Genomic DNA, 12,084 nt, shown 5'->3' on the forward strand with positions numbered 1-12,084 from the left:
CCAAAGTGCATTACTTTACATTTGTCAACATTAAACTTCATTTGCCAAGTCTCCGCCCATGCTTCCAGTTTCCTTAGATCCCCTTGTAATATTCTACTATCCTCCTCATTATTGATTACCCTACAAAGTTTAGTATCATCTGCAAATATAGACACCCTGCTTTGTAAACCCTCTACCAGGTCATTAATAAAGATGTTAAACAAGAGAGGACCTAATACTGACCCCTGCGGCACCCCACTGGTGACTGTGGCCCCGTCTGAATATTTACCATTAACAAGTACCCTCTGTTTCCTATCAGTGAGCCAGTTGCTAACCCAAATGCATATGTTTCCCCCCAGTCCCAACAATCTCATTTTGCATCCCAACCGTTTATCTGGAACAGTATCAAAAGCCTTTGAAAAGTCCAGGTACACCACGTCTACTGCATTAGCCATGTCCAGTCTTGAACTGACCTCCTCATAGAAGCTGATCAGATTAGTCTGACAGGACCGATTCCTCATAAACCCATGCTGATTGGGTGTTATAAGATTATTTACATTGAGATACCCCAGGATAGCATCTCTTAGAAAGCCCTCAAATATCTTTCCCACCACAGAAGTTAAACTTACTGGCCTATAGTTTCCAGGTTCCCTTTTACACCCCTTTTTGAAAATTGGCACCACATTTGCTATTCGCCAATCCTGTGGAACAGACCCAGTCATTACTGAATCCTTAAATATTAGATACAAGGGTCTATCTATGACCATGCTTAATTCCCTCAGAACTCGGGGGTGTATACCATCTGGACCGGGCGATTTCTCTATTTTAGTGTTTTGCAGGCGGCGCTGCACTTCTTCCTGGGTTAAGCAGGTGACATTTAATTGAGAGTTAACATTACCCCTAATCATGTTGCCGGCCAATGGATATTCTTGTGTAAACACTGTAGAGAAGAAGGCATTTAATACTTGTGCTCTTTCCTCATCCTCCTCCACCATTACACCCAGATTATTTTTGAGAGTGCCGACATTGTCAGTTTTTATTCTCTTATTATTTATGTAATTGAAGAATAATTTTGGATTACTTTTACTTTCCTTGGCAATTTTTCTCTCAGCCTCAATCTTCGCCTCCTTTATTTGTTTTTTGCACAATTTATTTTTCTCTGTTATAGTTTTTTAATGCTGTGTCGCTACTCTCTTGTTTTAGTACTTTAAATGCTTCCTTTTTATCCCTCATTGCATTCTGTACTGTTTTAGTTAGCCATATTGGTTTTCTATGATTTCTAGCCCGCTTATTCCCATAGGGTATGTGTTTTCTAGTGCTCTTATTTAGTATATTTTTGAAGATGTCCCATTTAGTTTGTGTTCCCGTCACGTTGAGGACATTGTCCCAGTTTATGCTGCTAGGCTCCTCTCTCAGCTGGTTAAAATTTGCCTTCCTGAAGTTTAGTGTTTTTGTACCCCCTCTAATGAACGTCTTCTTAATGTGTACAAGAAAACTTATTCTGTTATGGTCACTATTACCCAGATGTCCCCCAACCTCCACTTTTGATAGTGTGTCAGGTTCATTTGTTAAAATTAGGTCTAAAAGGGCCTGGCCTCTTGTTGGGTCCTGCACTAGTTGCGATAGGTAATTGTCTTTTATTACTGACAAGAACCTGCTCCCTTTGTTGGATCTGCAGGTTTCTGCCTCCCAGTTGATATCTGGGTAGTTGAAATCCCCCATAATAATGACTTTATTCTGCTTTGCGGCCTCATCTATTTGTTTTATTAGTACATTTTCAGCTTCTTCCATTATATTTGGAGATTTATAACAAACCCCTATCAGTATTTTATTATTTTTTGTTCCTCCCGTAATCTCCACCCATAAGGACTCCACATAATCATTTTCCTCCCAGATGTCCTCACGCAGGACTGGCTTAAGGCCGTTTTTTACGTATAAGCAAACCCCTCCCCCTTTCTTATTTGTACGCTCCTTTCTAAACATACTGTACCCTTGTTTATTTACAGCCCAGTCATAGCTAGAGTCCAGCCATGTCTCACTTACCCCCCACCATGTCATAATTGTCTTCCAACATCATCACTTCTAGTTCCTCCATCTTGTTAGTAAGACTTCGGGCATTCGTATGCATACATTTCATAGATTTATCTTCCCTACTCTTCCACTGCCTACTGACTGCTCTAACCCGACCCCCTGCTCCACCCCCAGTTTCAGTATCTAGCCCTCTTTCCATTTCTACACTATCTTGCCCTCTACATGTTACCCTCTCCCCCCAGTACCTAGTTTAAACACTCCTCCAACCGTCTAGCCATCTTCTCTTCTAATTCTAATGAGCCATCCCGGCTTAAGTAAACCAAAGGCACGCAGCTGCCTCGTGCCTGACTCTGCTGCCCAGCCGGAGCTCGGTTTCTGGAAGCCGCCACCCATTCGCCCCCTCCCCTTTCGTTTTATGCTAATGCCCTTGCTGCACTGCATCTTGGAAATGCCTAGCCGGGAACATTTGAATGCAGGCAGCGGGGTGTCGGGGCGAGGAATGGAGCGCAGCCTGTGCTACGGCCGCCTACCGAGGAAAACGCATGCGGTGTGGCATTGCACCATGCGGACCTCTGTTGGCCAAGGGCCAATGCCTCCCCAATGCGGCAGGGCTGCGGGGGAGGGGCGCTGGCCTAGCAGTCGGTGAATAACTCATACTTACCTGGCAGGGGAGATACCATGATCATGAAGGTGGTTCTCCCAGGGTGAGGCTCATCCATTGCACTCCGGGTGTGCTGACCCCTGCGATTTCCCCAAATGCGGGAAACTCGACTGCATAATTTGTGGTAGTGGGGGACTGCGTTCGCGCTTTCCCCTGATTTTCTCTGGTTGAAAGACAGTGCTCGTTCCTTGCTTCCTCTCGCTTGCTAGTTTGTTGCTCGATGCTGCGTACCTGTGCAGTACACTCAGATGGTTAGACTATCGCAACCGGGTTGCTGGCAGAGAGGCACGCTGCTGCTGCCGCCGCTGCCACAGTGTAAGCAAAGCATTCCAGGTGGCCTTTGTCTCCCTCTAGTGGATGAGCGACAGTCCACTCATTCAGTCACACCGTTGGAACGTTAGAGTTTCAACTGTTATGGTGATGCAGCAAGTTCTCCGCTTCAGGCCTGAACCCGCCGCTTTCCATACCTGCCATTCATAGTTACATAGTAGATGAAGTTGGATAAAGACATGAGTCCATCAAGTCCAACCTATAGCCATACAATCCCCTACAGTGTTGATCCAGGGGAAGGCAAAAACCCCCATGAGGCTCATGCCAATTGCCCTATTTCAGAGGAAAAAATTCCTTCCCGACTCCAAATCTGGCAGTCAGTATAAAACCCTGGATCAACGTGTCCTTAAAATCTAGAGACCATAACCCATTATATTTTTCTCTTCAAGAAAGGCATCCAGGCCCACTTTGAACTTGTTCAGTGAATCCGCCATCACCACTTCCTGGGGCAGAGACTTCCAGAGCCTCGCTGTTCTTACTGTGAAGAATCCCCTTCTATGTTTCTGGTGAAACCTTCTCTCCTCCATACGTAGTGGATGTCCTCTTGTCACTGTCACTGGCCTAGGAGTAAAAAGATCCTTAGAAAGTTCTTTGTATTGTCCCTTCATGTATTTGTACATTGTTATTAGATCTCCCCGTAGACGTCTTTTCTCTAAGCTGAATAACCCCAAGTTTGTTAATCTATCGTTGTACTCCAGTCCACCCATTCCCCTAATCATTTTGGTTGCCCGTCTTTGCACTTTTTCAAGTTCACGTATGTCTTTCTTGTATATCGGGGCCCAAAATTGTGCACAATATTCTAAGTGTGGCCGTACCAGTGATTTGTATAGAGGCATAACTATGTCCTTGTCATGAGAATCTAGACCTCTTTTGATGCATCCCATAATTTTATTTGCCTTGGCAGCAGCTGCCTGACACTGGTCATTAAAGGTAAGCTTGCTGTCCACCAAAATCCCTAAGTCTTTTTCATTGACAGTCTTACCCAGTAATTTACTATTTAGTACATAGTCATACATTTTATTACGTCGCCCAAAGTGCATTACTTTACATTTGTCAACATTAAACTTCATTTGCCAAGTCTCCGCCCATGCTTCCAGTTTCCTTAGATCCCCTTGTAATATTCTACTATCCTCCTCATTATTGATTACCCTACAAAGTTTAGTATCATCTGCAAATATAGACACCCTGCTTTGTAAACCCTCTACCAGGTCATTAATAAAGATGTTAAACAAGAGAGGACCTAATACTGACCCCTGCGGCACCCCACTGGTGACTGTGGCCCCGTCTGAATATTTACCATTAACAAGTACCCTCTGTTTCCTATCAGTGAGCCAGTTGCTAACCCAAATGCATATGTTTCCCCCCAGTCCCAACAATCTCATTTTGCATCCCAACCGTTTATCTGGAACAGTATCAAAAGCCTTTGAAAAGTCCAGGTACACCACGTCTACTGCATTAGCCATGTCCAGTCTTGAACTGACCTCCTCATAGAAGCTGATCAGATTAGTCTGACAGGACCGATTCCTCATAAACCCATGCTGATTGGGTGTTATAAGATTATTTACATTGAGATACCCCAGGATAGCATCTCTTAGAAAGCCCTCAAATATCTTTCCCACCACAGAAGTTAAACTTACTGGCCTATAGTTTCCAGGTTCCCTTTTACACCCCTTTTTGAAAATTGGCACCACATTTGCTATTCGCCAATCCTGTGGAACAGACCCAGTCATTACTGAATCCTTAAATATTAGATACAAGGGTCTATCTATGACCATGCTTAATTCCCTCAGAACTCGGGGGTGTATACCATCTGGACCGGGCGATTTCTCTATTTTAGTGTTTTGCAGGCGGCGCTGCACTTCTTCCTGGGTTAAGCAGGTGACATTTAATTGAGAGTTAACATTACCCCTAATCATGTTGCCGGCCAATGGATATTCTTGTGTAAACACTGTAGAGAAGAAGGCATTTAATACTTGTGCTCTTTCCTCATCCTCCTCCACCATTACACCCAGATTATTTTTGAGAGTGCCGACATTGTCAGTTTTTATTCTCTTATTATTTATGTAATTGAAGAATAATTTTGGATTACTTTTACTTTCCTTGGCAATTTTTCTCTCAGCCTCAATCTTCGCCTCCTTTATTTGTTTTTTGCACAATTTATTTTTCTCTGTTATAGTTTTTTAATGCTGTGTCGCTACTCTCTTGTTTTAGTACTTTAAATGCTTCCTTTTTATCCCTCATTGCATTCTGTACTGTTTTAGTTAGCCATATTGGTTTTCTATGATTTCTAGCCCGCTTATTCCCATAGGGTATGTGTTTTCTAGTGCTCTTATTTAGTATATTTTTGAAGATGTCCCATTTAGTTTGTGTTCCCGTCACGTTGAGGACATTGTCCCAGTTTATGCTGCTAGGCTCCTCTCTCAGCTGGTTAAAATTTGCCTTCCTGAAGTTTAGTGTTTTTGTACCCCCTCTAATGAACGTCTTCTTAATGTGTACAAGAAAACTTATTCTGTTATGGTCACTATTACCCAGATGTCCCCCAACCTCCACTTTTGATAGTGTGTCAGGTTCATTTGTTAAAATTAGGTCTAAAAGGGCCTGGCCTCTTGTTGGGTCCTGCACTAGTTGCGATAGGTAATTGTCTTTTATTACTGACAAGAACCTGCTCCCTTTGTTGGATCTGCAGGTTTCTGCCTCCCAGTTGATATCTGGGTAGTTGAAATCCCCCATAATAATGACTTTATTCTGCTTTGCGGCCTCATCTATTTGTTTTATTAGTACATTTTCAGCTTCTTCCATTATATTTGGAGATTTATAACAAACCCCTATCAGTATTTTATTATTTTTTGTTCCTCCCGTAATCTCCACCCATAAGGACTCCACATAATCATTTTCCTCCCAGATGTCCTCACGCAGGACTGGCTTAAGGCCGTTTTTTACGTATAAGCAAACCCCTCCCCCTTTCTTATTTGTACGCTCCTTTCTAAACATACTGTACCCTTGTTTATTTACAGCCCAGTCATAGCTAGAGTCCAGCCATGTCTCACTTACCCCCCACCATGTCATAATTGTCTTCCAACATCATCACTTCTAGTTCCTCCATCTTGTTAGTAAGACTTCGGGCATTCGTATGCATACATTTCATAGATTTATCTTCCCTACTCTTCCACTGCCTACTGACTGCTCTAACCCGACCCCCTGCTCCACCCCCAGTTTCAGTATCTAGCCCTCTTTCCATTTCTACACTATCTTGCCCTCTACATGTTACCCTCTCCCCCCAGTACCTAGTTTAAACACTCCTCCAACCGTCTAGCCATCTTCTCTTCTAATTCTAATGAGCCATCCCGGCTTAAGTAAACCAAAGGCACGCAGCTGCCTCGTGCCTGACTCTGCTGCCCAGCCGGAGCTCGGTTTCTGGAAGCCGCCACCCATTCGCCCCCTCCCCTTTCGTTTTATGCTAATGCCCTTGCTGCACTGCATCTTGGAAATGCCTAGCCGGGAACATTTGAATGCAGGCAGCGGGGTGTCGGGGCGAGGAATGGAGCGCAGCCTGTGCTACGGCCGCCTACCGAGGAAAACGCATGCGGTGTGGCATTGCACCATGCGGACTTCTGTTGGCCAAGGGCCAATGCCTCCCCAATGCGGCAGGGCTGCGGGGGAGGGGCGCTGGCCTAGCAGTCGGTGAATAACTCATACTTACCTGGCAGGGGAGATACCATGATTGTGGTTCTTTTCTAGGGTGAAGAGGTGGGTGCGTATCAACATGGAGGTCTCCGGGATTCGGAACACCATACGATTTCTGGCAGGGCCAGAAGTGAGGACATCAATGACCCTTGGAAAATTTGTGAATGGTGTTTTATTCAAGCTGTTAAGACTTCGCGCGCAAGATGTTTATTGTCTGCAGGACAACGTACCCCGAGGGATTTATGATGTCACTTTTGTCACTCAGTCGGAGTGTTTGGAGATCTACGAACGATGCCGGACTTTGGCGCAGGAGGAGGAGCTTAAGGGTTTCACCCTAATCCCCATGTTCCAAATGGATGACAAGCCGGTGACTATACATTTATTCAATCCTTTTACTGAGACTGCACATGTTGTGGCTTTTCTGCAACGTTACTGCACAATGGTTAGGGGCGGACAAAGGCTGAAAAATGCTTATGCGATCCCTAACGGCAAGATCCGTTTTTGGGTCCGTTTTAAACCGGATCCAGAGGGGATTGGAGGAGTGCAGCACCCCCCCGCTTCCTTTTCTTTGGGGGGGAATCGTGGGTATTTGGTCTACCCTGGGCAGCCCCGCTATTGCCGCTCATGTTATAGATTTGGCCACACACAGGACATGTGCCCGACGGGGAAATTGTGTAGAAACTGTGGCAGTGCTGCGCATGAAGCAGCAAGATGTGATCGGCCCCGTGCGTGTGATTTGTGTGGGCTCAGAACACATCTTGCCAGGAACTGTCCCAGAGGAGAATTTACTGTGCGCAGTTATGCTGATGCTGCTCGCCCAGACCAGGGACCAGTGTACTATCCGTCAGACCTGGCAGAAGAGGAGCTGCAGGCTATGGAGCAAAGGGGATTGCAGGCTGCAGGATCTGAGCACATGGCTGACTCACAGGGAAGGGTGGTGGCCGGCGCCGCCATTGTTCAGGAAAGTTCCAGGCTTCTGGCCATGCCCACAAATGACATCACTGCCACACAGGATGCTGGGACTAAGTCCCTGAACACAGCACTCTCCCTCACTGTTGTGACCGGTGGGCAGAAGGGGGCTGTGAGCCAGCAACAGGAAGAGACTCCACACACCTCCCATATGGCTCTGGTACCAGCTAAGCTGCATGGAGAGGGGGCAGTCCAGAAAGAGAAGCAGGAGGGTGAATGCCCAGATAGTGCTAGTACAGCATCTACTACACCTGACATGTTGTTGACAAGCACAGACATTCTTTCTGACCAGGAAGCAGAAGAGTTCCTCTCACCTATGCAGTCAGAGACAGAGGAGGACACTGGCCCAGACATTGTTTGGGCAAATGTGGCTCCTTCACCAATGGAGGGGTTGACTTCTACAGTGGACTCCGCCTCCTCTTCTGGCACAGTTATTGGTCCCACCCCTCAAGAGGCTCATGGCTCTGCAGAGTTCAAGACAGTTAAAAACAGACACAGGTCCACCAAAAAGTCTATGGGTCCTCCTCGCAAGAAGCAAGCAACTGTGGCTGAGACCCAAAATCGGTTTGCGGTTTTGGCATCAGGGAACTCTGGAGATATGGGTCCTATTTCACCATCTACAGCATTCTTGGAAGCGGAAGATGTAGGCAATTTGAAAACGGTCTGTGGGTTCTCCGACCAACAGACGTGATTTGTTTTCCCTTTTCTTTTCAATGGTTTTTTTTTTTCCTTTTTAACTGTTTCCCATGCTCCGTCTACTCTCACTTAATGTTCGAGGCATGGCCTCAAAAATTCGTAGAGCTGCCATTTTGGATTATGTCGCTACGTTACCTGTAGATTTGGTTCTGTTGCAGGAATGCGCATTGTCTACACTTCCTTCTCCGAACGAGTGGTCTCATGGTTCCGCGTTTTGGGTCCTGTCTGACGGGACTCGGAGTACGGGTCTGGGACTTCTTCTGAAATCTCCGTACCTGTCTGTGTTTTCGCACAAGGTGCTTGTACCAGGTCGCCTACAACAAGTGGACTTAGACTATGCAGGACAGCATGTACGTGTTTTAAATTGTTATGCCCCGGCGCGCAGAGTGGACCGTGTGCAGTTTATGGCCTATTTGAAATTATTCCTTCCTGGAACTATGCCCACTGTGGTGGCGGGGGACTTGAACTGTATCACGGATCAGTCGGGGCGCTCAGGGGCAAATGCTACACCTCTGGATAGTATCGGAAAAGAATTGTGTACTATCATTCAAGACTTTGCGCTTCAAGATGTTTCAGCATTGTGGAATGATGCAGCAGCTCACTTCACGTATTTTTCAGACCGCGGAACTGTTTCCTCTAGGATTGACTATATTTTGTGTACAGCGCATTTTACTATCCAGGGGTTTTCACAGGTACTAGTAGGATTCTCGGATCACAGAGGTCTCTTGCCAGTTCTGCATTTATCAGGAATGGCGGACAGAGGTAAAGGTTTCTGGAAGCTTAATGCTCAATTACTTCAGGGGCCTGATGTGGGCCAGTTGTTCGCAACACAGCTTCATTCCTGGGTAGCGCAGATGGGGCAGTATGACTCTATATTATTGTGGTGGGACTGGGTAAAGGAACAAACTGCTTCTTTTTTTAAGGTTTATGGGAAGGACGTAGCAAGGAAGAGTCGCAGGGCATATAACATCTTATTGAACAGAATGATGGTCTTAACTAAAATGAGGGAGGCAGGGATAGAAGTGGTTCAAGAGTTAGAAGAGACCAAACAACAAATTCATAAGTATATGGAGGAGAAGGGTAAGGGGATTATTTTTAGATCAAAGGTGCAGCATGTTGAGGAGGGGGAGAAATGCACCCGCTTCTTCTTCAAGAAAGCCTGTCAGCAGCGTTCGGTCATACAGGGTGTCTATAACTCGGGGGGAACAGAAGTAAACGGTAGTCAGGTGATAGACACTGTTAGAGAGTTCTATGCTCAGCTATACGCTAAGAAGGATGTAGCCTCCGCTGTGGAGATGGCGGACTATGTCTCCGTTATAGAGGCTCGGATTCCATCTGAGCAGGATGGGGCCTTGACAGATCCTGTAACTGAAGGAGAAGTTTTAAATACTATTAAGTCCATGAGGGCGAATAAAACTCCAGGTCTGGATGGATTAGGTAAGGAGTTTTATCTCCAGTTTTGGGATATTGTCGGCCTCTATTTTGTGCAGATGATCCAGTATATTTTTACCTCAGGAACTCTGTCTCCATCTATGAAGCAGGGAGTTATAACCTTATTGTACAAAAAAGGGGATAGGAAGGATATTAAGAATTGGCGACCTATCACCTTGCTCAATTTTGACTATAAAGTGGTAGCGAAAATTATTACTAATCGTCTGAAATCAGTTTTGCCTGATTTGTTTTCGCCTGCGCAGACGTGTGCTATTCCAGGGAGACGGAGTCATGAGAATCTTTTGCTGATTAGGGACATTATCCATACCGCACAGTCTAGAGGACAGTCCTTGATATTGACCTCCATAGATTTGCAGAAGGCCTATGACTCCGTCTCTCACTGTTTCTTATTTCAGGTTTTGCAGGCTTTCGGAGTACCGATTCAGATGAGAAAGGTAATTTCCGCCATGTACTCAGGAGTCACAAGTTGTGTGCAGGTGAATGGTTTTCTTAGCACTCATTTCCCCGTTTCCTCTGGAGTCAGACAGGGGTGCCCTCTATCCCCAATTCTGTTTATTAGCGTAATGGAACCTCTGATCTTGTCGATCATAAGAGACAAGTTTGTAAAGGGTTTCCTTATACCAGGCGCGGGAGGCCTAGCTGTGAAGGTTTTAGCTTATATGGACGATGTTGTGTTCATATCTACCTCGCGAGCAGACTTGGAACGAGCCAAGCTACATTTAAGAATTTTTTGCTCTATCTCGGCATTGGCAATTAACTGGTCCAAGTCTAATTATTCAGTTTTTGCGGGTAGGGAGGAGGTTCGGGACACTCAGCTCACTTATTGTGCTGAGGGCCTGGATATCCTTGGTGTTCGTTTTGAACCGGCTTTAAAAGGGGATTTTTCCTTCCAACAGCTAGGTCTCCGCATCGCCAAGAAGCTTAATTTTTATAGGATGAGGCAACTTTCATTGTATGGGAAGGTCTTAATTATAAAGGCAGTAATTTTGCCGATGATATTATATCTCACATGTGTTTTTCCACCTTCGTCACTTTGGCTGCGACAAACGACTAGAATGCTCTATGTCTTTTTATGGGGTTCGTCCATGGAAAGGGTAGCCAGGAGTAAATGTGTTAAAACTCCTCGAAACGGAGGGTTAGGTATGCCTGATCTGATCTATCTTTCGCAGCTTCATTATTGGCTACTGCTTCACAAAGTTTTTCTTTCAGGAAGATGGGCGAGTGGGATGGCAAAATATTTAGGGGGTTGGCTTTTCAGTAAGTGGGGATGGCAGGTTTTGGATTGCACAAAGCCCTGGAGCTTTGTGCCACCATGGTTTTACTTTACACTTCAAAAGTTCTATGAGACATACAACCTTAAAGGGTTAGGCTTGCAAGCCATGTCTAAACTACATCTGAAGGGTCTCTACAGGCAGCATGAATATTCTACGGAGATCGCAGGCATATCCAGCATGCAGGCAGGGATAGTATGGAAAACCCTTCAAACCCTTCCAGTTCTGTCTAAACAGAAGCAGGTGGCGTGGCTCTCATTTCATAACGCCCTTCCGACCAGGGCATTTATGTATCGTAGACGATTGGCCAGTACGGACAGGTGTCTGAGAGAAGGATGTGGACAAGAAGAGTCCATATATCACCTCTTGTGGGATTGTTCTTTCACAAAGAGTGTTTTCAACCGTTTAACTCGTCTGTTTAAGGAATTATCGGGACTGTCTCCTATGTCTTTTTTCACTTTTTATTATGGAATCAGTCTGAGCACATCGTCTCAGCATCGTTTCGTATGGGTTTTTTCTTTTCTGATTAGAGAGACCTTGTGGGATGCCCGTAACCTGCTTTTGTTTCGACATGAATGTTTATCGGAAGAAGAGTGTGTAAGCTTATTTTTGAGCAAGCTATACTTTCTGTATAAGTTGGAATGCAAACGATCGGGATCGGATGCGGAGGGAGTCTGGAAGACGAAGAAGTGGAAAGACTGGATCTGAGTAAAATTGTCTTAACCAGATGTTATTCCATGTTTTGTCTTTGATTTCTGTACATGACTGTTGTGCAGTTTTATTGTTACCGTTGCCCTTGGTAGGGTATTTTTGTTATCTGTATATCTGTATTTTTTGAAGTCTATGTAAATAAACTTTTTGTAAAAAAAAAAAAAAAAATGAAGGTGGTTCTCCCAGGGTGAGGCTCATCCATTGCACTCCGGGTGTGCTGACCCCTGCGATTTCCCCAAATGCGGGAAACTCGACTGCATAATTTGTGGTAGTGGGGGACTGCGTTCGCGCTTTCCCCTG

The 12,084-nt window shown here is 45.3% G+C and overlaps 2 non-coding genes across 2 annotated transcripts; both read left to right on the forward strand.

Annotated features, from left to right (window-relative positions):
- The first annotated feature begins 2,663 nt into the window (after nucleotides 1–2,663).
- On the forward strand, nucleotides 2,664–2,827 carry LOC142190694 (U1 spliceosomal RNA). Its single transcript, XR_012714376.1, has one exon. It is a non-coding gene; the product is annotated as a U1 spliceosomal RNA (small nuclear RNA).
- Nucleotides 2,828–11,924: 9,097 nt separating this feature from the next.
- LOC142190746 (U1 spliceosomal RNA) lies at nucleotides 11,925–12,084 on the forward strand. Its single transcript, XR_012714424.1, has one exon. It is a non-coding gene; the product is annotated as a U1 spliceosomal RNA (small nuclear RNA).

Source organism: Leptodactylus fuscus, chromosome 1 (assembly GCF_031893055.1).
Source record: "Leptodactylus fuscus isolate aLepFus1 chromosome 1, aLepFus1.hap2, whole genome shotgun sequence".
NCBI lineage: Eukaryota > Metazoa > Chordata > Amphibia > Anura > Leptodactylidae > Leptodactylus > Leptodactylus fuscus.